Genomic DNA, 23941 nt, shown 5'->3' on the forward strand with positions numbered 1-23941 from the left:
ATCCTTTACAATGGCTACCTGTGTTTCTGGTCGATGTCTAACAAAGGTCTCCTTTTGTACAATAACATTTTGCACAACTTGTCTGTGATAATGAGGGGGATGTGCCAATGTCAGAGCCTGCTTCAAGTCATGCAGTTTTGACTGGTGCTTTGATCAAATGTAATTGAAATATCAATTTTTTGTCACAACCTTATGATGATTTCATCATGGGACCTTCCCAGCTTCTCTGTAAAATCACAGCTGAATTCTATTTAGTTTTCACCATTGTTTTAAACCTAAAATATTTAAAACACAAAGAGCCTCATTTACAAGCCCCTTGCGCTGCATCATTTTTCTTTTACACAGCAGTGTAGCATTACACTGCTCCATCTTTACAAGCTGATGCATTGGGCACAATTCATCAGTTCACAAAGCCCTGCATCACATTATACCTACGCCAGGTATAATGTATGCAGGGTAGGAGTTCCCACAGAAAACAACATGTGGAACTGACCAGTGAAATTAGCAATTTTTCACTGCCTCACTCTACGACTTCACTGCATCAAAATGTTACCGCCTGCTCAGACTAGGCATAAAAAATGATGCATGGCTTTTTCCAATGAGACTCTCCTCACATTGCTAGAGTTGAATCAGTTTAATGATGCAACTCCAGCAATGTGTCACTTTAGTGCCAACAGATGCGTCAGAATTTCTGATGCATCTGTGAAAACGTGCACCATGGAGCTCTGTATTGTAAATACAGAGCATCCATGGCGTAGTTACGGGATGCACGGTAGGCGCAAGATAGCTGACACATCAATGAGGATGCGTCATTTTCTTGTAAATGAGGCCCATAGTTTGCCAATAATTTCCCAAAATGTTCTTGATGGGCAGTCTCCAAGCTTTCCATAATGTTACTTTACACTAGTGGCAAATTAAATTAAAACTTCACTTACAAAGTTGAATGGAATTGGGAAACTCCATACTTTATGAAGTAGATAAAGTTTCCTAACATTACATGAGATAAGGGTGATGATGTCCTGATGCAGAAGGTCCTTGTAAGAGGTGTGGGAGGGAGGGCTTACAGCAGAGGCCAGCTTATTAAAAAAAACAGAACTTAATAAGCTTTGTATTTCACAAAGCTTGAACAGTTTAGAAAATACACAAAGTTTGGAGTCAGTATATTTGACAGCTTCACATCCCCCTTCTTTAAATCCTATCTAATGCATATGATTTAAAGTTGGTTTGTGGAAATTTGTTTGAGTGTCCTTTAATAAGTACCTTAAAAAAAACACATAATCCTTGACATAGAAATTTACGTTGTGCACTCTGAATATTGAAACCAGAATATTGATGGCACAGACCATTGAATCCAGAATATCGATAAGTAAGCATGGATTGTCTATAAGTTATTTCACATATATGTACCAATGAAATATATAGATCTTCAAGGTGTGCATTAACATTTAGATATTCTGTCCTTGATATTCTTCTACCACAATGCTCTTGGGGGGGAGGGTCAATATTTAATAGTACAAACAGTATTTGGGAAAGAAAGCGCCTATAGAGCACAGCTTTAATGTTTGGTCATAGATGAGGGCCAGGCACTCCTAAAAATATAACAATATACTTATAGCTACATGCCTAAAGGGGCCACTGTGGAGCTGAGGGGCCCCTCACACTGCATTTTTACGCCACTGTCTGCACTGATATGGGATTAGTTGTGCTGATGAGTGGCAGTCACGGAGCCCAGTCAAGGTTCTGCTGGGCCATGCTCTAAAGCTCAGCAGAGGCAGGGGAAATTATTACAGGATAAGGCACACTTGGGGTACTTAAGAGCCCCTAGCGCCATTCTGACACCACACCATATTTACAAAGTGGTGCAATGCATGCATTGTGCCACTTTGTAACCCTTTGCACTACAATATGCATATTGTATGCAAAGGGGGCGTTCTAACAGATATCTTGCGTCATTTTTTGGGGCATTTTTCACACCTGGTCAGAGCAGGCATTAAAAGGGGGCATGCCAGCAAGTGCAATGGACCCCTATGTACTCTGCAGGAGCAGTGGTAACATTTTGGTGCTACTCCTGCAGAGTACATCAATAGCGTAAAACAAATTACGCTATTGCCCCCCTACCCTGCGCCATGGAGTGGCGTATTTTAAATACGGCGCACACATGGCTTCGGTAGGGGGGCGCTAAGGGGCACAAAGAAAAGTGGCGCTGCAGTGTGTGCAGCGCCACTTTTCTAAAATGTGCCCCACAGAGTGATGGGGGCCAAGATGGAAACTTGCCAATTAGAGGGTAATGCTGAGGGTAGTATGGGTTCTAGATGATGTCAGGCAAGTCAAGCTGTCAACTCATCATATATTTGATGTTGCTAAGAACCCCTCAGTGAAATGCATCTCTGTTATTCACAGTTAGCAATAATTCTATATGTTACTTTCTAGTTGTACATTAGTGTTCACTATAGTAATACAATTACATCACTTCTCTACTGTAATAAGTTGTTACACTTGAGTTGTAATGTCACGATAAACTATCTCCAGAGCTGGTGGAAATTATGAAAGACAGGAGATGGAGAAGGCCTGCAAAAACTGTTCAAACAATAAAAGGTATAGCAAGATTTTCTTAAATTTTCTTTAGTTCTTCTCAGCTAATTATACATGGATATTCACAGACATTACCGGATAAGGAGACGTTTATGCAAGCATGTATGTTTATTGCATTGCTGAAGTTAGTTACAAAAAATCAGGAATCTATCTGCATGTGAACACACACTAAACTGAAGCCATTTTTAAAGTTACATATTAGGCTACTTTAATGTCGTTTTCTAACAAATTAAACCTACATATTAGCATGTTTATTTCCACAATACAGACTCTGCATCTATAGTTGTGTTGCCCTGTGTACAGACATGTTCAGTTAAAACAGCAAATAAAAGTGTCAGGGGCAGCGTAAAGTTAGATGTAATTAGATGCCTAGTATAAAGAAGAAGTGATTTATCAGCCAGCCTTTTTGTTCTGTCATATGTTTTGGGAAACTGATTTATTTCTAATGTTATCCCTTCTCCCTAATTCCCATGATCATACATATTCTGGGTAATGCACTGTGCCTATTTTCAGGTCTGGCCTAAAAGGCACCTTAATCTGTTTCATCAGGGTTCTCATGTACAAAGATTCCAAAAAAAAAGTCATAATATAATGAGTCATAATTTTCAAATTCTTATTTGAATTTCATAAAAGCAGTCGGTGCACAGACTTCTACTGAATGCATTTGTATTTTCCAAACCAACCAATTTACTAATAGTGCGGCTCACAAAATGCAGATTCGTAGTGTGTCACAATTCGATCGATCTCATTAATATTTATGAGGTATATTGCAAATTGCGACCCATTACAATTAGCCACAATCACAGGGATAGTGGCCTGCTTGGGTGGGCAGACCACCAAATCTGTGACTGTTGTTAATTTAAACAATCTTTTTTCTTTTAAGTACAGCCCATTTTCCTTAAAGGAGAAGGGGATGCATTTAAAAAAACTGAAATAATTTGACAAACCTTTTTTTTAGGTAAGCATACTCCTGAAAAATATGTTGTCAACATTCACAATAGGGTCCTTTGCAGATCCCTTTCCTCTTTTGAGTTGGTGGCAAACTATTAATGTTTTTCAAACCGAATCTCAGTTGTAAAACATTAATACACACCATAAGGTATCGGTACTTAGAAGGGGCACCCTAAACAATCCCGTTCCAAGCATCTATTCCTAATGGTATTAGGGCCAGATGGACCAAGCATTTTTGCAATCGCAAATATGCAAAAATTAATTTTGGTATTATGAATTCTAAATTGCGATTTGGTAGCACATTACCAAATTGCAGTTCGGAATTGCAAATACATAGCGATTCGGTATTAGGACAGGACGTGTTTAGAACATCCCTTCCTAATACTGAACCGCAGCAGTATGTAAGAATGTTTTGGGACCAAAATGTGGTCACAAAGCATTCTATCACCTACTTTTAGTAGGTGGTGATCCATTTGCAAATCAGAAAGGGATCCTTTTTGGACCCCTTCCTCTTTGTGAATGTGGGCACAAACATTTTTTATGAGCAGACAGTTGGCCCCTGGACCACTGCCTACCCTTAGAAAATGAAAGGAAAACTTTTCATTTTTCTTTTTTAAACACATCTTGTTTTCCTTTAAGGAAAACGCGCTGCATTTAATAAAAAAAGAAGATTGCTTTATAGAAAAGCAATTACAGACATGGCGGTCTGCTGACCTCAGCAGGTCACCATCCCTGTGATTTTTGCGTTTCCTAATGGTTCGCAAATTGCTACCTACCTCATAAAGATTAATTAGATAGGTTGACTTGCGACCCACTAGGAATCACGAAATAAAACTCGCAGAGAATCCCAATCAGGTAAACGTTATTTCTAATAATTATACATCGGTTAGCACATTAAAAAAAACAGTTTTAAAGTTCTCAAACATTCTGATTTATTGAATCAGAGGGCTTGCACATCATGTACACACGACTCCAGACCACTTAAAATTAATCTATTGCATTTCATGAAATTATCAAATATTGACTTGCATGAAGGTGCTTTGGGTTCCCCTCCCTCATCCATTGCTCTGTTGGTGTCATTCAGTCTCTGAAAAATCATCGTCCATTTATGATACATTCACTGGTAGAGGCACAGTCATTAGTCTTGTTGTCACCATTGGTGGACCCACAGGACAGTCACTGGTTGCTTTGATTGTTATGCACTGTGAGTGATGGTATTTTGCTCGTTTTTTTGTGAGTGCTCCCTGTGAAGGGACCTGCATCCACGAGACAAAGTAGTCCCACATTTTATTGCTCAAATAATTTAAAGGATATATTGTTAAGCAGCTTATCCTAAATGCTCTCTTTTTACACAGAAGATGAGATTATGCTGAAGCTTTCATTCTAAACAGCCTCCCACAGGACATCTGGAAATTATCTTCAAAGAGGCATTGTTTTGCTTCAAAGGAAAAGACACATTTCAAAGACACTTCTAACACCCTAAGCAAATGTACAGCTGATGTTTGCGGGCATTTTCTAAATGTTATTCCATGTATTTTGCAATCCTTTCTGCATTTGGTAGTAACGACTGATTGCCTTTATTTTGAGCCTTTTGCTCCATGTGTGTTACTTTCGAGAGAAGGGGTGTTTCTATAATAGTACCCATCATGCATCTCTGCAGACAAATCATCTGCATTCCATCTTCACTTGTTAAAGGAACGCTGGCTATGCTGCTGTACCTTTCCATGGCCACGCGTCTTAACTGTTGTTGGCAGCCTATTGTCTGATGTATCATTTTAATGATATTACTAGACTTCTAGACTTCATTACAGTGTGGTTGTTCTAGTTGAGGTTTTTAATGGGACACAGCAGTAGCCTTCCCTAACTAGGCCCGCATTACAGATAGGGCGCACTTTTCATGTTTGCGCCACGGCACACTTTAAATCATGTGCGCCGGATGCAATCATGAAAAGTGCGCCCTATCAGGAAAAATGCACTGCCTCGGGGCAGCAACAAAATCGTGCTGCCCCCAGGTCGGCAAACTCAAGAGAAGTGCAAGAGAATTGCTCTGTGTTTCTCTGTGCTGATGGCAACCTGCCTGCGCTTTTAAAAGGGATTAGAAATCACTCACTGCACACGCCTTTAAGGGGATGTCTGAGTGGAGGGTCCATGGGACCCCCATTCATCCCTTTAGAGGGCTGCATTTGGAAGGAGCACTGCAGGAGTGCCACCTTTTTACTGCGCACTTTCAATGCACCTTCTGGAACCATGTTGGCCTCTATGCCCATGTCAGTAATACTGTGCGGGCGCAGAGGCAAAGAGATCACCTCATTTGGTACACTCTCTTATGATAGTGCCGGCGCTATATGTGGGCCAGTGCTATATGTATTACAGAAGGGACCGCACAAGCATTTGCGGCCCCTTCTGTAATACCAAAGTGCCCTGGGCGTGCGCAAAGCGGGCTTAAACACCTATTGCGCCCTAGATCTCAACCAATCAAATACAGTGCTAGAAAGGGTCTATGGTGTTTGTTAGCCACATGACACCAAACATCCCTTAGGGCATGTTCAAAATTGATTTAGCTTACTCCTACTCATTCTACTCCTAATCTTACTCATATTTCACTCCTATTGTTAGTCTCCAGCTTATTCCTACACATATTTTGAATTATACTGATACCCTTACATTAAGGGCCTGGTTTAGATTTTGGCGGAGGGGTTGCTCCGTCACAACGGTGACAGATAGCCCATCCGCTGCAATATAAATCCTATTTTAGCCTACGGGCTTTATATACTCAGCGGACAGGATAGCTGTCACCGTTCTGATGGAGTAACGCATCTGCCGAAATCCAAATCAGGCCCTTAGTCCTTTACGTACATCTAGCTTTACCTCTAGTTCTACAGATTGATGTTTGATTGCAATTATCACCCTCTCTCACTCCTACTTTAACCCCTGTTTACTCATAATCCTACACTTACACCTCCTGACTTCCACTTACCTCTTCTCTGACCCTTACACTTACTTATACTCCTATTTATGCCAACTCTCATTTGTAATTACTTGTAATTACTCTTGCATAATCAAATTTGTATTCCTAGTTTTGTCTCCTCAGCCCTAATCGAACTTGTACTATTACTCCTAGTTACTTCTATACATACTCCTATGTATGGGTACTCCTACTCATTGCTTTTTGCAATTTCATTTACAATGCTTATTTTTACTCTTACTTATTCTTGTTTCTTTCAAGACATACTCCTGCTTCTAGTTGTGCCTACTCCCAAGTATAATCACTCTGATGTGTCTACTCTCAAGTCCAATTACGCTCACATAGTCCTACTACTACATTTACTCTTGCACCTTCTTATGTCTACTGTTCCTCCTTATTTTCTGCAATTGCATTTATACTTCTCTCTGACACATACCTCTGATTACGCTCATACTTACTTCTGCTCTGACTCCAACTTACTCTTACTAACATTCTTTCAATCACCTCCATATTCCCTCCCTCACCCAATCGCATACATGCCACTCCTGACCATCTGTCCAGTCATCCACTATCATATAAACCGGCTGCCATCTACCCATCTAACTATCCCTTCATGGCTGTATGCACTCACAGAAGCATAAATCCATCCACGCTTTCAGCAGCTATCCACCTGCATTTGGTCATTTTAGACACATTTGTTAAAGACAACGGGCTGCATTAAAAAAAAAAATAGATTGCTTTATTAAAAAGCAATCACAGACATGGTGGTCTGCTGACCCCAGCAGGCCACCATCCCTGTGATGGCTGCAGTTCCTAATGGGTCGCAAACTGCAACCTACCTTATTAATATTCATGACCCACTAAGACTTGCTAAATGAAAGTTAATGTGTTTCATACATTAGGAACAGCAATTCCTAATTGAAATTCGCAATTAACCTCAATTATTTATTCACTATTCCTAAAATGTGTATATATGGCCCCAAGTTCCCTTACATTTAATAATCCTTTGCAGCTGTCAAACAACTTGGAATATGGTGACAGAATCTAGGGTCATGTGCAACTTGCCACAGTGGGTTAAACCAAACGCTACTTCTGTCATTCATTTGGTATGTTCCTTTCGATTCTCTTTGGGAGTGTTAAAAATGGTGTCGTTTTTTCTCCCAAACTTTCAGTAATTCTTGAGAAAACTATAATTATGACCCAATAATCATGGAGTCTCTTTTCATTTCACAAGTAAATATTATGGTGGTCATTACAACCTCAGCGGTCTTTTTGAAAGACCGCCGAGGGACCGCCGTGCTGAAGACCGACAGTACAGGTGGTTTTCCACTCGGCGAATTATGACTGCTGGCAGCCCTCTGTCCTTTTTCGGCATACTGGCGGTCAGCGGGGAAGTGGAGGTTGCTCCACCTCCACCGCCCCGTCATCAGAACACCGCCCACCGAATCACGTTCTGTGATTCGGCGGGGTGGTGTTCTGGTGACAGAGTGCTGGCGGCGGAGCAGCCCCCATGGATTCCGTCCCCTCCCGGAGGATCAACGGACCAGGTAAGTTGATCGTCCGTTAGGGGAGCGAGGTGGGGGGGTGTTGTGTGTTGTGTGCGTGCATGGAGGTGTGCGTGTGAGTATGTAGAGGGGGTGTGTGAGTGCTTGAATGCATGCGGGGTGTAGTGCGTGTCTGTCTGTATGTATGTCTGTATGGATGTGTACGTGTATGTCTGTATTTGGGTATGCGTGTATGACTGTGTGTGTGTCTGTAGGCATGTTTGTTGGTATGTATGCGGGTATGTGTGTTGGTGGTGTATGCATGCGTGTACGGTGTGTGTCTGTGTAGCAATGTTGGGGGTAGGTGTGGGGAGGGGAGTCCTGCCACCTTTGGGGGGTTGCAGGGGGGTGTGGGGGGAGGACTCAGGTGGGGGGTGGCGAGAGCTCTATCAGTGCCAGGGAAGGAATTCCCTGGCAGTGATAGTGCTTACCGCCATGGATTTCATGGCGGTTCCCAACCCCATGAAATCCATGGCGGTCAGCCGGGTCGTTATACCGCCGGCGGTCTTGTGACGGCCGCCGGGCTGGAGACCCAAGTCTCCAGCCCAGCGGTCATCTCCGCCCTGGCGGTCGGAACGGAGAAGTGGCGGATGACCATGGCAGTAACCGCCATGGTCATAATTCCATTTTTTTTTCGGCCAGCCTCTTTACATGGAAGAGTATTAAGGGCTTTGACATAGGACATAAGACAAGTGGAGAACTCTACTTACTATACCTGCATTACACAAACTTTATACACCTCTCCTTCTACCATACATCCTTTGATATCTTCACATGATCAAACCAATTTTAAAGAGAGGACATAGGCTGTTTGTATAATATTTTAGTGTTAAAACAATGAAGGTATGAACTCCACTCACGGATGTGTTGATTATACCAAAGAGGCAAAGGATTGGTTTGGTTTGGCTATTGAAGTATTCCATCACCCAGAAGTGACATCTCCAATGTGAGGAACAAGAATAAAAGATTACATTTGAGTGTTCATGATGATCTATTCAAATTGTCCACTCTGCGTGCCCGTCCACCTCTCTCTTCATTCCTTTGCACCAATATAAGTCACTAGTAGTATTGTCTACCTCTTTTTGTGTTCACCAGGTCAGTCTGTCTATATGTACGTTTGTTATCTGTTTGTGTCAGCATCTGCATAGTCCCCTGTGCACATTGTTGATCCTCCTTGGCCTCGATACTCCACATAAGCCAATCATCAATCTTCACTTCGACTGAGGCGCATGTGGAATGCACAAGCAGTTTGCTGGACCACGGCAAACTCTCTGGGAGAGGACTCTCTGTTCTTAGGCTTATGTATCCCATATCTCATCGCCAGTTGTAGTACCCTTCCCAGCCTCAGCATTTGTAAATGATAATGCCAAACATAGAGTTTGGTATTACACATCTTTATTCTTCAACGTGTAACCGCAAACTCAACATTCGAAATCATGAATCCTATTCACCACACCTGACCACTTACATCATAGTTCTACGGAGTCTGTCAGCAACCAAAGGGTCCTGTCATCTCTAACTCATGAGACACTACATCTCCCCCCTAGTTAAATAAAAAGTAGAAACATTACATATATACCTCACAACTTTTCAATAATTTGTTGTGGAGCTCGAATCAGTCGGCCAGAATGTGTCCTCTGAGGCTGGGAAGAGATAGCAGAGGTGTCTATGACTGGCATTGGTGATACAGAAACAGGTGCAGTCAGTTGGCTCTCAGAAGCATCAGTTGTAACAGGCTTATTTCTGACATCTGGAATTGGCAAATGATGAGGCAGATGCTTGAAATACGAAGAATCTCGCATAATGGATCTTCCAGGACGCTGAGCAGTCACCATGTGTTCTTTATTAGCCATCACTTTAAAAAGCTCAGCATCAAATAGAGCATCAGACTTGTGTTTTCTCGTTTGTCTTACTAAGACTCAATCTCTTTCTGCAAACACAGTGTTCTTAGCACATCTGCGCTTGTCTATGTAAATTATCATATTGTGCTTGTGATACAAATCTGTGTGACGAAGTTTAACATCATTTGTTGATCTTTTATTGGTCCATTGTGGCAACATGTTCATCCTGGCTCTCCTGAACATCCGGGTGGCAGGACTTTCACATGTTTTGAATGAGGAGTTGACCAACAGGCACGAAGAGTAGAATGAAGAGCTGATTTGAGATCAAGCTTCTCCAGTTCAGCATACTGAACAGTCTTCTTGAGAGTGCTAATAAAATGCTTGGCATTTGCTTGTGGCCAAAGAGGTGTGCATTTCTGATGCTTAACATTGAGATCATTAAGAAAATCTCTGAATGGTTGACTGTCGAAAGAAGGACCATTGTCAGACTTTAGAATTAAAGGAACACTCCATGTTGCAAAAGTGCCATCTAACCTCTCAATAAATTTTCCCTGAGTGATTGATGAGAGGTCTTCTAACAAAGGAAATCAAGAGTACTCATCAATGACCATCATCAGGTGATGTCCATTGTCAAGGGGCCCAAAGAAGTCAACAGCAATTCTCTCCCCCACATGTTTCGGAAGATCAGACATGTTCAAAGGATGCTGGGTTGTTTTGGGAGATAAGCAGTGGCACAAATAACAGGCATTTAACTCTCTTTCAACTCGTTCATCAAGGAAAGAAAACCAGACTCTATCTCGGAGAGCTTGTTTAGTGACAACAGTTCCACAATGTCCTTCATGTGCGACTTCAATTAACTGTTGTTGCTGACTCTCTTCTATGACAATTCTCAAATCGTATAAGATAATACCTTCTTACAAGGTATAGTAATGGACAGTTCAAATTTCACATTTTTGAATTTCTGATATTCATTGTCATGTGTAAGAGATCGAGTGAGCTGTTTCCAGAATTGATGTCAAATAATGTTTTTAAGTATCAACATGTCACTATCTGAGCTTGTGGCATTAACAATTTGTTCCAAGGAATAGCAGCAGTTGTACTGGACTTTACTATGAAGTTAATGTATGCTTCAGCCGCTTTGGAAGTGGTACTAGGACACTGTACTAGCACTCGTTATAAACAGTCAGCAGAATTTTGATCTTTCCCTGGTTGGAACATGTTAGACCTGGCATCCTTGGCGTGGTTTCCCCTGTCTTTTTGCCTCTGCTTCCTCTATTTTTGACTGTGTGCTGTATTTAGTTTTTGCTGGTTTTGGTACTCTGGGCACTTTACCACTGCTGACCAGTGCTAAAGTGCAAGTGCTCTCTATCTAAATTAAGGTCGTGATTGGTTATCTCTGATTGGCATATTTTGATTTACTAGTAAGTCCCTAGTAAAGTGCATTAGAGGTGCCCAGGGCCTGTAAATCAAATGCTACTAGTGGGTGTACAGCACTGATTATGCCACCCACATGAGTAACCCTGTAAACATGCCTCAGACCTGCTACTGCATTGTCTGTCTGAGCAGTTTGGCACTGCCATTCGGCCTGGCAAGTGCACTCACATGCCAGGCTTAAACCTTCCCTTTTACTACATATAAATCACCCCTAAGGTAGGCCCAAGGCAGCCCCATGGGCAGTGGGCAGTGTACTTAAAAGGTAGGGCGTGTACTTGTGTGTTATACATGTCCTGATTGTGAAATACTGCCAAATTTTTTTTCACTATTGCAAGGCCTATCTCTCATATAGGTTAACATGGGGATTGCATTAAAATATCTGCTAAGTGCTGTTTCCTACTGGGGGCAGATACAGATTTGTAGTTTGAGGTCTCTGAACTCACATTTTAAAAATACATATTTTTGCAAAGTTGGGTTCAAGATTGTCTGTTTGAAAATACCACTTTTAGAAAGTAGGCATTTTCTTGCTTAACCATTCTGTGCCACTGCTCGGCTGCTGAATCCACGTCTGGGTCAGACTGACAGTTGGCCTTTTTGTGAATTCACTCTAGACAGTGACACAAAGGGAGCTGAGGTGTATCCTGCCTATCCTGATGAGTCTTCCTTGGCTAAAGTGGGAGGGAGGAGCTGACACCTGCACTTGAAAAGGCTGTGTCTGATCTCACACAAGACAGTCTCCAACCCCTTAGAGTGTGGCTGGGGCAGGGTAAGGAAAAGGCAGGGTATTGTGTACTACAAAGCCTTTCTTTTAAAGTTTGCCTACTTCAAAGGCAGAAATTAGTATTTAGTATTGGATTACTGACCCCACAACTTTAGAACACTTCTGGATCAAGAGGAACCTCTGCCAAGGAGAAGAGCTGAAGAGCTGTGAGGAGTACTGCCCCTTGGCTGTGTGTGTTTTGCCGGGTTGGCCTTCAGTTGCTGCTTCTGCCTTAGAGAGGACAAAGACTGGACTTTGCTGTGTGTCCTGCCTGTGAAGTTTCTCCAAGGAACTGGACTGAGTTTGCCTCCTGTTAAGAAGTCTGAAGGACATCAAAGACTTAGGCCCTCATTATGATTTTGGCGGGCTTTGCCACGGAGGCAGCAATCCACCCACCAGATTATGGCACATAATCACAAAACCGACAGAAACCAGCCACAACAATAATTCAGCTGGACACAATGGAGGTGAAAAACTGTCAGACCCACCACTCTCCCCACTAGGCCAGCAATACAACGCCCTCCAATTATGGACCACAAATCACCACAGTAGAATTGGGTACCCAACACCAACAGAAGCCAACATTGGCCAGATTGAAAACCCCACATCTGACACATATATGCATGCCGTACACACCAACCAACAGTACCATAAAACACCCCCCCACACAACCCACAATCCTTTGCAAACACAAAAAACTACCTACACCTTGCGAGCAAAAGATAATACAAGAACTGCACACACAAACCACAGCCACCTATCTACTTTTCATGCAGCACACACCACACACCATACCCCAACACACTCTGCATAACACACACAGTTGCAATCAATACAATGACAACAACTTAGATGAAGAACTTTATTCTCGAACTCCTCAAGTCACCACTGGTTCCTCTGCTTCACTTCACCAACATTCTATAGCTGACTCCCAGTCGTTCCATTTGTCCTTACATTCTAAGGTGGATCAGGAACATACCACTATTAACTATATACAATAATTTGCTATGTAAGTATATATAAATATTAAAGGTGCTTATTCCAAATGTGATAGGAGTACATAATAACATAGGAATATATGAATACCTGAATGTACATACATATTTACACAGATTGAGAAAATAAATTTTGGTTGGGTACCGATTACTTATATGCTTTGCTTACAACATATCTCCCTTCCTTACGAGGGAAGATAAAGTCCTTGTGCCATACAGGGCACCTTCTGGTTCTTGACTTGCGTTCCTCACTATTCGCTGCTTCTCCAGTTTCATCTTCTACTGTTCGATTGTCCTTGCAATCATTTTTCATCTCTTTATGATGCACAATACGGTCCATGCTCCAGCACCTACCATCATCTAGTTTGACAACATTTTTATAAACTTTTTTAATCCTGAGTGGTTTTGAGAATTTACTGCCTTCATTCAGCATGCGATTAGGAAGTCTAACTTTCACCATCTGTCCTGCTTGCCATGATCTATCCTTGGTACTAAATTTGTCGTTGTACCAATTCCTGTACTTTTCTTGTTTCCTTTTTACACACTCTGCAGACTCTCCTCTTTGCACATACACTTGATCCCCTCCTTTCAACCAGTTAGGATTGAGTTTGGTACCAGGGTGTCTTCCCTTCAAGGATTGAAAAGGCGATATGCCAGTAACTGCACTTGGCGTGGTATGATAAGACCACAACATCTGTTTTAACTGTTCCTCACATGATACACTCAACATTCTTGCTCTCTGAATGCACTCCTTAAACATCCTATTCATGCGTTCGACTAAGCCGTTCGCCCTAGGATTATATAGGGCAGTTCTGAAGTGGTGGATGCTCCAAGTTTTAAGGAATTCTCTCATAGCATCAGAGGTAAATTGCACTTCATTGTCCGTCACCAGTGTATTGGGAACTCCTTCTCTCATGAAAGTATCGATTAGGAAGTTGGTGACATCTGTTGTTGTTACTTGGTTTACTATTTTAAACATCGTCCAATGTGACTGATAATCAACCAAAACAAGAATGTAATGGCCTTTATTACTTAGGTTGTTTATTGGGCCCAAAATATCTAGTCCTAGTTTGTCCCATGGTTTTAATGGAACGCTCATAGGTGATAAGGGGGCTTTCCTTGTTACATTAATTTTGTCACTCATGGCACATATTGTACAATCTCTGACCAAATTTTCTACCAACCCGTCCATCTTGGGGAACCAATATACCGCTCGCAGTTTGTTTTTTGTCAAACTTCGACCTAGATGATCTTCATGTGCTAGCTCAGTTAATTTATGCCACAGTTTACTAGGAGGTATAACTCTTTCTCCCCTCATGACCAATTCATCACAAATATGGAGTTCCAATCTGACATCCCAGTATGCTCTTAACTCCTCCTCCACATCTCTTAACTCGATAGGCCACCCATCGACAATTTTTCCTTTTAGTAAGTTCAGTACACTATCCTTCTTGGTCTCACTTATCCATTCCTCTTTAGTGAGGCTTGCTAATTCCACTTTTAATACAGGTTCTTGTGTTAGTGTTTCCTTCGTACATACTTGTTTATCTTTTCCATCTATATTACACTTCATGGATCTGGATAGATAGTCAGCAATGGCATTTTTGTTGCCCGGTACACATAGTACTTTAGAATTATAATTATCAAGACCCATCATCCATTTGGCTATTCGTGGAGTAGCTCGTTCTCTACCCTGAGTGGTCACTAAGGGTTTATGGTCGGTTTTGATTGTGAATGGTAGGCCCCATAATTTTTTTTTTTAATTATTTACTGCCCAGTAGCAAGCTAGAGTTTCTCTCTCAATAGTTGAATATCTTCCCTCTGCTTCATTTAAGGCTCTGGAAGCAAAGGCTATAATTCTGTCCTGACCATCAACTCTTTGAAACAATGTTGCTCCTAACCCTTGACTACTGGCATCTGTGGTCACCAAGTTTTTAATTTGGAGTCAAAGTAACCCAAATGAGGAGATTGAATTATTGTCTCCTTAATCTTGTCAAATGCTTGTTGGCACTCTATACTCCAATTAAAAGGTGCATCTTTTTTCAAGAGTTTCCTCATGGGGGCAGTAACTATGGCAAAGTTCTGTACGAACTTTGCCATGTATTCAGCTAGACCCAGAAAAGACTTTAGTTCTTGTTTGTTCATAGGAGGTAAAGCTTCCTTTACTGCTTTTACTAGGTCGTATTTGGGTTGTATTCCTTCTTTTGTAATTTTATGTCCAAATTTATGATTCTACCCCAAAACAACATTTTTCCTTTTTGATTGTCATGCCAGCCTGGCTTAACACTTTGAGAACTTTCCTCAGGGTATCATCATGTTCTTTTTTTGTATCACCATAGATTAACATGTCATCTTGGAAACATAGGACATGTTCAATTCCCTTCAAGATACTTTGCATAATGCGCTGAAACACCGCAGCCGCAGATGCTAATCCAAATGGCATACGACCATATCTAAAAGCACCAAATGGTGTGATAAAGGAAGTTAAAGATCGTGAAGAGGGATGCAATTCAATTTGATGATAGGCTGAGGAAAGATCTATGACGCTAAAAAACTGAGCTGGGCCCATGGTGCTTAACATGTCATTAATTCTTAGTAAAGGGAACCTTTCAACCCAAATGCATTCATTTAAATCTCTTAAGTCAACACATATGCGTATGCCATTACCACCCGATTTCCTGGCTACTACAATGGGGGCCAACCATAAGGAGCTTTCAATTGGTTCAATGACTCCTGATTGTTCTAATCTGCTTAATTCTTGCTTCAATGGTTCTTGCATGAGGAAGGGAATAGGTCTTACCTTGTGAGAAATCGGTTTTGCATCATCCTTAAGAATAATTTTATGCTGATAGTCAACTAAACAACCTAATTTGTTAATAAAAACTTCAGGGAAGTCCTTACATAAAGCATATTCCTTGCATGAATTTTCTATGACAAGTACAGGTTCTTCCAAATTGGGGTCTAACCGTATACCTAGCTCCTTTTGATGTTTCCACCCCAGAAGATTAGATCCCCTATTAGTAAAGTAGACTTTACCTGTGGTCTGTCTGTCCTTAAATGTTATTTGCATAATTAACATACCTTTCAAGGGTATCGGGTCATTATTATATCCACCCGGGGATATATCAGCTGGTAATAATTTGTGTCCTTTATTTTTTAAATAGTTTTCATAGATGCCATAATCTATAAATGTGAATGGTGAGCATGAATCGGAAAATACTCTTATCTTTTCCCCCTCCAATAAAATGTCACATGAAGGATATGCCTCACTTGTACTTTTTGTTTCATTACACCCCTTCACTTGTAACACAAATTTATCATGATACTCTTTATTGTCTTCTACCTTATGCACAATTCTTTTTCCCCCATACTCGCCTTTATCATTTTTACATACTCTTGCATAATGCCCTCTAGCTCCACATTTCCTGCATACGCAACTTCTAGCCGGGCACTCCGGGTTATTTGCCAAATGCCTACTATTGCCACACCTATAGCACATATTCCTCGTATTGTCTGAGCTATTTTTCTTCTGTAATATTTCTTGAATTTTACTCCCTTCCTCATGTTTTATTTCTTTAGCCTCCTGTTTGGAACTAACTTTAACCTCTTTTACTTCATCTGTAATGGTGGTATTCCTCATTAATTTCATACATTCTACCGTGTGCTCTATTCCCTTAGCAACTTCAATAGCATCCTTTAAAGCAGGGTTCAAAATTAATAATTTCTCCTGTACTTTGTTGTTATTCATACATCTGACCAACTGGTTTCTGATCAACGAATCTTCAAGGCCTCCAAAATCACAAGTGGTAGCGAGCCCTTTCAAACATTCAATGTAATTTGATACTTTTTCTTCTTTACCTTGTGTCCTGGAGAAAAATGTGTGTCTTTCTAAGACAATATACATTTTTTGCCCAAAATGTCCCTCCAATTTCTTAATCGCTTTTTCAAATTCATCCAATTCTTCCCCATCTCCTTCTTCTTCCTCAGAGTCTGCTAGATTATCATAAACTTTTCACCCCTGTATCCCCAAATTATGCAACAGAATGTGTTGCTTCCTCAAAGGTGAAAATTCCCCCCCCCCCCCAATAGCTATAAGATAAGATTCAAACAATTGTATCCAATCCTTCCACGGTAAGCTTGGTTCTCCCACTTCGTTCAGAAATGGAGGAGGTTGTGACATGCTAGCAGCAGCCATTATATAATAGACTAACCCTAATTAGAGTATTCACTAAGTATTAAATTGTGTTATTATCACACACTGCTCCTACTGTAATAAAAAATGTATCTCTGAGAATTAACTATACACTAACAAACTATCCAAAACACCAACATTTACTAAGAAATCTTCAATTATCCTAAAATTTTTATACTTTCATAGTTCATTCAGAATATTTCCTCAACAGTATAATTACACAAAAGTCCTTCTTGCAAACCCTTCTGGATAGTTTCTTACTATAATCAGGAGTTCTTTTTTTTTTTTTCCGTCTTTAACGCTGAGAGGAATCTGCTGTCAATTCCAGTAGGAGGCTGGACTGGCTTGTACTGGGTACCAAGGGGTACTAACACCTTGCACCAGGCCCAGGTATCCCTTATTAGTGTAGAGGGGTGTCTAGCAGCTTAGGCTGATAGAAAAGGTAGCTTAGCAGAGCAGCTTAGGCTGAACTAGGAGACGAGTGAAGCTCCTACAGTACCACTAGTGTCATATGCACAATATCATAAGAAAACACAATACACAGATATACTAAAAATAAAGGTACTTTATTTTTATGACAATATGCCAAAGTATCTCAGTGAGTACCCTCAGTATGAGGATAGCAAATATACACAAGATATATGTACACAATACCATAATATGCAGTAATAGCAATAAAAAACAGTGCAAACAATGTATAGTCACAATAGAATGCAATGGGGGCACATAGGGATAGGGGCAACACAAACCATATACTCTAGAAGTGGAATGCGAACCACGAATGGACCCCAAACCTATGTGACCTTGTAGAGGGTCGCTGGGACTGTAAGAAAACAGTGAGGGTTAGAAAAATAGCCCACCCCAAGACCCTGAAAAGTGGGTGCAAAGTGCACCTAAGTTCCCCAAAGAGCACAGAAGTCGTGATAGGGGAATTCTGCAAGGAAGACCAACACCAGCAATGCAACAACAATGGATTTCCTGACGAGAGTACCTGTGGAACAAGGGGACCAAGTCCAAGAGTCACGATTAAGTCGGGAGTGGGCAGATGCCCAGGAAATGCCAGCTGTGGGTGCAAAGAAGCTGCCACTGGATGGTAGAAGCTGTGGATTCTGCAAGAACGACAAGGGCTAGAAACTTCCCCTTTGGAGGATGGATGTCCCACGTCATGAGGAGTCGTGCAGAGGTGTTTCCGTGCAGAAAGACCGAAAACAAGCCTTGCTAGCTGCAAGGGTCGCGGTTAGGGTTCTTGGATGCTGCTGTGGCCCAGGAGGGACCAGGATGTCGCCAATTGCGTGAGGAGACAGAGGGGGCATCCAGCAAGACAAAGAGCCCACTCAGAAGCAAGCAGCACCCAAAAAAGTGCAGGAACAGGCACTACGAAGTGGAGAGAACCAGAGCTCACCCGAAGTCACAAAAGAGGGCCCCACAACGCCAGAGGACAACTCAGGAGGTCGTGCACTGCAGGTTAGAGTGCCGGGGACCCAGGCTTGGCTGTGCACAAAGGAAATCCTGGAAGAGTGCACAGGAGCCGGAGTAACTGCAAAACACGCGGTTCCCAGCAATGCAGTCTAGCGTGGGGAGGCAAGGACTTACCTCCACCAAACTTGGACTGAAGAGTCACTGGACTGTGGGAGTCACTTGGACAGAGTTGCTGAGTTCAAGGGACCTCGCTCTTCGTGCTGAGAGGAGACCCAGAGGACCAGTGATGCAGTTCTTTGGTGCCTGCGGTTGCAGGGGGAAGATTCCGTCGACCCACGGGAGATTTCTTTGGAGCTTCTAGTGCAGAGAGGAGGCAGACTACACCCACAGCATGCACCACCAGGAAAACAGTCGAGAAGGCGGCAGGATCAGCGTTACAAGGTCGCAGTAGTCGTCTTTGCTACTTTGTTGCACTTTTGCAGGCTTCCAGCGTGGTCAGCAGTCGATTCCTTGGCAGAAGGTGAAGAGAGAGATGCAGAGGAACTCTGATGAGCTCTTGCATTCGTTATCTTAGGAATTCCCCAAAGCAGAGACCCTAAATAGCCAGAAAAGGAGGTTTGGCTGCTTAGGAGAGAGGATAGGCTAGCAACATCTGAAGGAGCCTATCAGAAGGAGTCTCTGACGTCACCTGCTGGCACTGGCCACTCAGAGCAGTCCAGTGTGCCAGCAGCACCTCTGTTTCCGAGATGGCAGAGTCTGGAGCACACTGGAGGAGCTCTGGGCACCTCCCAGGGGAGGTGCAGGTCAGGGGAGTGGTCACTCCCCTTTCCTTTGTCCAGTTTCGCGCCAGAGCAGGGCTGAGGGATCCCTGAACAGGTGTAGACTGGCTTATGCAGAGATGGGCACCATCTGTGCCCATCAAAGCATTTCCAGAGGCTGAGGGAGGCTACTCCTCCCCAGCCCTGACACCTTTTTCCAAAGGGAGAGGGTGTAACACACTCTCTCTGAGGAAGTCCTTTGTTCTGCCTTCCTGGGCTAAGCCTGGCTGGACCCCAGGAGGGCAGAAACCTGTCTGAGGGGTTGGCAGCAGCAGCAGCTGCAGTGAAACCCCAGGAAAGGTAGTTTGGCAGTACCCGGGTCTGAGCTAGAGACTCGGGGGATCATGGAATTGTCTCCCCAATGCCAGAATGGCATTGGGGTGACAATTCTGTGATCCTAGACATGTTACATGGCCATGTTCGGAGTTACCATTGTGACGCTATACATATGTCGTGACATATGTATAGTGCACGCGTGTAATGGTGTACCCGCACTCACAAAGTCCGGGGAATTTGCCCTGAACAATGTGGGGGCACCTTGGCTAGTGCCAGGGTGCCCACACACTAAGTAACTTAGCACCCAACCTTTACCAGGTAAAGTTTAGACATATAGGTGACTTATAAGTTACTTAAGTGCAGTGGTAAATGGCTGTGAAATAACGTGGACGTTATTTCACTGAGGCTGCAATGGCAGGCCCGTGTAAGAATTGTCAGAGCTCCCTATGGGTGGCAAAAGAAATGCTGCAGCCCATAGGGATCTCCTGGAACCCCAATACCCTGAGTACCTCAGTACCATATACTAGGGAATTATAAGGGTGTTCCAGTATGCCAATGTAAATTGGTGAAATTGGTCACTAGCCTGTTAGTGACAATTTGGAAAGAAATGAGAGAGCATAACCACTGAGGTTCTGGATAGCAGAGCCTCAGTGAGACAGTTAGTCATAACACATGTAACACATACAGGGCACACTTAGGAGCACTGGGGCCCTGGCTGGCAGGGTCCCAGTGACACATACAACTAAAACAACATATATACAGGGAAATATGGGGGTAACATGCCAGGCAAGATGGTACTTTCCTACACAACCCCCCCGCAAACGAAGGACAATAAGACTAGCCATGACCTGATGAGTCTTCATTGTCTAAGTGGAAATATCTGGAGAGTCCATCTGCATTGGAGTGGGTACTCCCAGGTCTATGTTCCACGGTATAGTCCTTTCCCTGTAGGGATATGGACCACCTCAACAATTTAGGATTTTCACCTTTCATTTGTTTTAGCCAAAGTAGAGGTTTGTGGTCTGTCTGAACAATGAAGTGAGTGCCAAACAGGTATGGCCTCAACTTCTTCAGTGCCCAGACCACAGCAAAGGCCTCCCTCCCTATGGCAGACCAACGCTTTTCTCTAGGGGTCAACCTCCTGCTGATAAAAGCAACAGGTTGATCCTGACCCTCAGAATTAAGTTGTGATGAGACTGCCCCTACCCCTAATTCAGATGCATCAGTTTGGACAATGAATTTTTGGGAGTAACAGGGGCTTTTCAGGACAGGTGCAGAGCACATGGCCTGCTTCAGCTCCTCAAAAGCTTTCTGATAGTTTGCTGTCCATAATACCTTTTTTGGCATTTATTTAGATGTGAGGTCATTAAGAGGGGCTGCAATGGAGCCATAGTTCTTTATGAACCTCCTGTAGTACCCAGTGAGGCCTAAAAAGGCTCTCACCTGAGTCTGAGTTGTAGGGGGAACCCAATCTATAATAGTTCGGATTTTCCCCTGAAGTGGTGCAGTCTGTTCTCCACCTACCAGGTGTCCCAGATAAACCACTTTCCCCTGCCCTATCTGGCACTTTGAAGCCTTGATAGTGAGGCCTGCCTTTTGCAGGGCCTCCAAAACTTTCCACAGATGGACCAGGTGATCATCCCAGCTGGGGCTAAAGACAGCTATATCATCTAGATATGCTGCACTAAAAGCTTCCAGCCCTTGCAGGACTGTATTCACCAACCTCTGAAAAGTGGCAGGTGCATTCTTCAACCCAAAAGGCATTACTGTGAATTGGTAGTGCCCTCCAATGGTTGAAAATGCAGTTTTTGCTTTTGCATCCTCTGATAACTTGATCTGCCAATAACATGCAGTCAAATCAAAGGTGCTTAGATACTTGGCAGATGCCAGTGTATCTATTAGCTCATCTGCCCTGGGTATAGGGTGAGCATCAGTTTTAGTTACTTGGTTGAGACCTCTATAGTCTACACAAAATCTCATTTCCTTCTTTCCATCTTTGGAATGAGGTTTTGGTACAAGTACCACAGGATAAGCCCATGGACTTTCAGAGTGCTCAACCACTCCCAGTTCAAGCATTTTCTGAACCTCTTGATTTATGCAGTCCCTGACATGGTCAGGCTGCCTATAGATCTTACTTTTGACAGGCAAGCTGTCTCCAGTATCTATAGTGTGCTCACACCAAGAAGTGGTGCCTGGCACAGTAGAAAAGAGTTCAGAAAACTGACCCAGGAGATTTATGCAGTGGTCCTTCTGCTCAGCAGTAAGACAATCTGCCAGAACTACACCTTCCACTAGACCATCTTGTTCTGTGGAAGAGAAGAGATCAGGGAGAGGGTCACTCTCTTCTTCCTGTCCTTCATCTGTTGCCATGAGCAGGGTGAGATCAGCCCTGTCATAGTAGGGTTTCAGGCGATTGACATGAAGCACCCTAAGGGGACTCCTGGCAGTGCCTAAGTCAACTAAGTAGGTGACTTCACCCTTTTTCTCAACAATAATGTGGGGTCCACTCCATTTGTCTTGGAGTGCTCTTGGGGCCACAGGCTCCAAGACCCACACTTTCTGCCCTGGTTGGTACTGAACCAAAACAGCCTTCTGGTCATGCCGTTGCTTTTGGAGCTCTTGGCTGGCCTGAAGGTTTTTACTGGCCTTTTTTGCATGTACTCAGCCATCCTAGATCTTAGGCCAAGTACATAGTCCACTATGTCTTGCTTAGGAGCTTTTAAAGGTTGTTCCCAACCCTCCTTCACAAGTGTTAGAGGACCTCTCACAGGGTGTCCAAATAGGAGTTCAAAGGGGCTGAAGCTCACTCCTTTTTGGGGTACCTCCCTGTAAGCAAAAAGGAGGCAAGGTAACAGGATATCCCATCTCCTGCTGAGTTTTTCAGGAAGTCCCATTATCATTCCTTTGAGAGTTTTATTAAACCTCTCAACCAGTCCATTTGTTTGTGGATGATAGGGTGTAGTGAACTTGTATGTCACACCACATTCCTTCCACATGGCCTTTAAGTAAGCAGACATTAAATTGCTTCCCCTGTCTGATACTACCTCTTTTGGGAAGCCCACCCTGGAAAAGATTCCCAGGAGGGCCTTTGCCACTGCAGGAGCTGTAGTGGTCCTTAGAGGAATTGCTTCAGGATATCTGGTGTCATGGTCCACTACCACCAAGATAAACCTATTGCCTGAAGCAGTAGGAGGGTCAAGGGGGCCAACTATGTCAACCCCTACCCTTTCAAAGGGAACCCCAACCACAGGCAGTGGAATAAGGGGTGCCTTTGGCTTCCACCTGTTTTGCCACTGGCTTGACAGGTTTCACAGGACTTACAAAATTCCTTTGTGTCCTCTGACATTCTTGGCCAATGAAACAAGGGGACAGGCCTGTCCCAAGTTTTCATTTTCCCCAAATGTCCAGCTAAGGGAATGTCGTGGGCTAGAGTTAGGAGGAACTTTCTGTATTCCTGAGGGATCACTAATCTCCTGGCAGCTCCAGGTTTTGGATCCCTTGCTTCAGTATACAAAAGGTTGTCCTCCCAGTAAACTCTGTGAGAGTCACCGACATCCCCATTTGCTTGTTTGACAGCTTGCTGCCTTAGACCCTCTAGTGTGGGACAGGTATGCTGTGCCACACTCAGCTCCTCCCTGGCTGGCCCCCCTTCACCCAAAAGCTCAGCAGTGTCTGCTTCCTGCTCCTCTGGTGTAGGTTCTGCACAGGGTGGAAATTCTTCTTCCTCAGAAGTTGAATCCACTGTAGAGGGAGGGATAGTAGGTAGTGTTTTACCTTTACTAACCTTAGCTTTAGGGAGCACTTGTTCCATTCTTCCAGGATCCAAGTCACCCTGTCCTTTTTGCTTTTTGGCCTGAGCCCTGGTTAAAGCAAAAATATGCCCTGGAATGCCCAGCATTGCTGCATGAGCCTCCAACTCCACTTCTGCCCAAGCTGATGTCTCCAAATCGTTCCCTAGTAGACAGTCTACAGGTAAATCTGAGGCAACCACAACTTTCTTTGGACCAGTAACCCCCCCCCCAGTTGAGATTCACAACAGCCATGGGGTGGCTAAGAGTGTTGTTATGAGCATCAGTCACTTGCTATTGGTGACCAAGTAGGTGTTGTTCAGGGTGGACCAGTTTCTTTATTACCATTGTAACACTGGCACCTGT

This window comes from Pleurodeles waltl, chromosome 2_1, assembly GCF_031143425.1.
Source record: "Pleurodeles waltl isolate 20211129_DDA chromosome 2_1, aPleWal1.hap1.20221129, whole genome shotgun sequence".
NCBI lineage: Eukaryota > Metazoa > Chordata > Amphibia > Caudata > Salamandridae > Pleurodeles > Pleurodeles waltl.